Source organism: Silene latifolia, chromosome 8 (genome assembly GCF_048544455.1).
Source record: "Silene latifolia isolate original U9 population chromosome 8, ASM4854445v1, whole genome shotgun sequence".
NCBI classification, from domain to species: Eukaryota; Viridiplantae; Streptophyta; class Magnoliopsida; order Caryophyllales; family Caryophyllaceae; genus Silene; species Silene latifolia.
In genome coordinates this window covers 67,887,505-67,890,831 of record NC_133533.1, presented here as the reverse complement: position 1 = coordinate 67,890,831, position 3,327 = coordinate 67,887,505, and the positions used below count along the sequence as shown (strand labels likewise).

General features: G+C 37.8%; 1 non-coding gene across 1 annotated transcript; it reads left to right on the top strand.

Moving 5' to 3' along the window:
- The first annotated feature begins 778 nt into the window (after positions 1-778).
- On the top strand, positions 779-885 carry LOC141597745 (small nucleolar RNA R71). Its single transcript, XR_012522964.1, has one exon. It is a non-coding gene; the product is annotated as a small nucleolar RNA R71 (small nucleolar RNA).
- The last annotated feature ends 2,442 nt before the right edge of the window (positions 886-3,327 follow it).

Here is a 3,327-nt window from a genome sequence, read left to right as displayed (position 1 = left end):
TTGAGACATTTGGGTCTCCAAAATCTTTGTGTGGGCTAGTATGTTGTTAATGGTGATGTCTTTTGCTTGGCTATCCTTTTGCATTTGAGTGAAAAACTCTTGTTGGTTCTTTTGCATTTGGAGGACCGATTTTTGAACATCAAAACCTTGGTCATTTCATTGAGTGTATGGAGTTTGATTTTGGAAACCTTGGTTTTGGTTGTAAAAGGGTCTTTGATTTTGGTTTCTCATTGGAGGTGGGGTGTATGTTGGTTGAGGGTTTTGAACATTTTGGCTTTTGTATGAGAGATTTGGATGGAATTTAGTGTTTTTATTGTAATAGTTGGAATAAGGGGTACCACTCTTGTATGCTTGAAAAGCATTCACTTGCTCACTTGTTCCCCTACATTCACTTTGGTCATGTCCCAAAGTTCCACAATTCTCACATATTCCACTTGGAATTGATGAAGATGCCACCATGGCATTAACATGTTGCTTTGGTGATTTTGAGGCTTCTTCAAGTTTAGCCATAGCCTTCTCAAACTTCAAATTAATGGTATCAATATGAGCACTAAGTTGAGCACCCAATTGAGTAATAGAGTCCACTTCATGCTTTCCTCCTCTAATAGCCTTCCGAGGTCTACTATATTATGAGTTATGGACCGCCATTTCCTCAATCTTGTTCCATATTTGATTATCGTCAAATTCGGTGAACATACCATTTGATCCCATGTTGAGAATGTTTCGGGAGTCTTCATAAAGACCATTCCAAAATTGTTGTACCAAGAACCACTCGCTAAGTCCATGATGAGGACATGACCGACAAGTTCCTTTGAATCGCTCCCAAGCTTCATACAAAGATTCTTCGTCCCTTTGTTTAAACCCCGTGATTTGGGCTCTTAGCATGTTAGTCTTTTCCGGAGGGTAGAACTTTTTGTAGAAAGCAAGAGCCAATTTCTTCCAAGAGTCAATACCAAGAGTAGCCTTATTAAGGCTCTTTAACCATTGTTTCGCGGTACCAATCAAAGAAAAAGGAAATAAGACCCATCGAATTTGGTCTTGAGTAACTCCGGTTTGTGAAATTGCATCACAATAGTCACAAAAAGTCTCCATATGAGAATGAGGGTCTTCACTAGGCATGCCCCCAAATTGACTTATTTCGACTAATTGGATAAATGCGGATTTTGCAATGAAATTACCGGTCAAGTGTTGTGGTGTGGGAGTACCATTGGGTAGGTTCTCCTCGGTTGGTACGGAATGTGATGAAAATTTAGGCATTGTGGGTTGATTTTGTGGTGGGTTTTGTGTTGGGTTCTCCTCTCCTTCTCTTGCAAAAGGGTTGATGAACTCAATATTGTTTGGTTGAATATCTACAATCTCACCAATACCTCTCAAAGTATTTCTAGCAAGTCTTCTATTGGTTGTCAAAGTTCTTTCAATTTCGTGATCAATGGGTAACAAGTTACCTTGTGAACTTCTAGACATGCAAAATATCAAACAACTTGAAAACAATTAGAACAAACCTTGAGGAGTTTTACTTCCCCAAGGAAAAGAAAGACACAACTAAAAACAATAAAAGAAAATCAAATCAAGTTAACACTATCCCCGGAAACAGCGCCATTTTTGGTCGGACTATCATTTTCAGTTACTTGTCGTTAGGAGCACCTAGACCAAAACAATATTTATAACTTTACAAACTACTATACTATTAGTAAAGAGGTAAGTAAAGGTCGGATTCCAAGGGACGGGTATTGATGTAGGATTTTCGATTGCAAGTAGTGGTGTCTAAGGGTGTCACAATTTGGGTTAAGATAAGAAGATCACTAAACTAAATAACAATGTAAATAGACAAGCAAGTTGATTAAAATGAGATGTAAACAATTGATTAAAAGTACTAGGGTGTCATGGGTTCATAGGGGATTCATGGGAATTGATCATACAAACATATTCTCAAATTATAAGCAAGCAATTATTGTTGTGATAGGATCGAGTTGGTTTATATCTTACAATCCTAGGAAGGTTTGGGTCCCGGAGCCGAATCGATTAGATTGTACATCACCTACAAGTCGACTTAATCCTCCCTACTCAACTATATGCATGGTCTAATGAGACTCAAGTTGGTTTATGTCTTACAAGTCTCATTGAAAAGGTAAGTGATGGGTAAAAAATGCAAGGATTCATAGGCTCGCATTTCATCAAACATTACATGTGCATAAGTTGAGATCACAACAAGCAAGCAAATAAATTATGTGAACATATTAGATTAAGCATGAATCATCTCCCATGTTGGTTTCCCCTAATTACCCATTAACCCTAGCTAAGGAAACTACTCACTCATTATCAAGTTTAACATGCTAACAAGGTTGTCAAACATATTAACAAAGCAAAACATAATGAATGAATAGAAATGATTAAAAATAATTAAAACAAGGGTTAAGAGAATTATATCTAATGATGATTTCAAAATAATAAGCAAAGAATAATAGAAGTACTTGATGATTGATGGAAGGTTGTCAATCTCCCAATAATACCCAAATAATCTTCAATTACCCAAAATAAATGATGAACAATAGAGAAATTAAGGAAATGAGATTTGTATTAATGCTTAATTAAAAGTTGATTACGAGATTAGAATGAGATTAAGATTGCATAAGGACATTAATAATATTAAGGATTGATGATAATCTAATTAGTACAATGGGGTATTTATAGTGAGGATTAGGTACATAAATTAGGGCTACTAAGGGCTTAAATGACGATTAAGACCCTTAAGAAAAGTTGAGGAAATGCTCCTCTCGAAGGAAGATGTTAGTCTTCTTTTTGCTAGTCTTTCAGAAATATGCGCATCCCGAGTGGAACAAGGAAGAGACGTGTTGTACTGGGCATGAATCCGAGCGGCCAAGGGGTCGGGACGAGCGGATTGTGGTGGTGCAGGACGAGCAGACAGGGTGGTGGGACGCTCGGATTGTGGAGGTCTTGGACGAGCGTCCCGAGGCTGCGACGGGCGGATTGTAGTCCAGCAAGCTTCTTCCTCTTTTCTTCTTTTTTTCTTTCAGCAATCCTCAAGGATCTTGTCGGAGATGCAAGGATCTTCTTCATCACTGCCCATCCACTACATTATTTACATAGGCCTTCTAGTCTTGTCTTCACTTTGATGCTTGGTCATTAGATTCGATCAATTTAGCTCCATTTTGCCATGAAAATGCAAGGTTTGCACTCCTCTCCTACCAAGGAAACAAAACCTCAAAGAATATGCAAAACGAAAGACTAAAGATAGTAAATGACCCAATTATGCACTAAAAAGCATAGGAACGAAGCTAATTCGATCAGGGACTAAATATGCTCAAA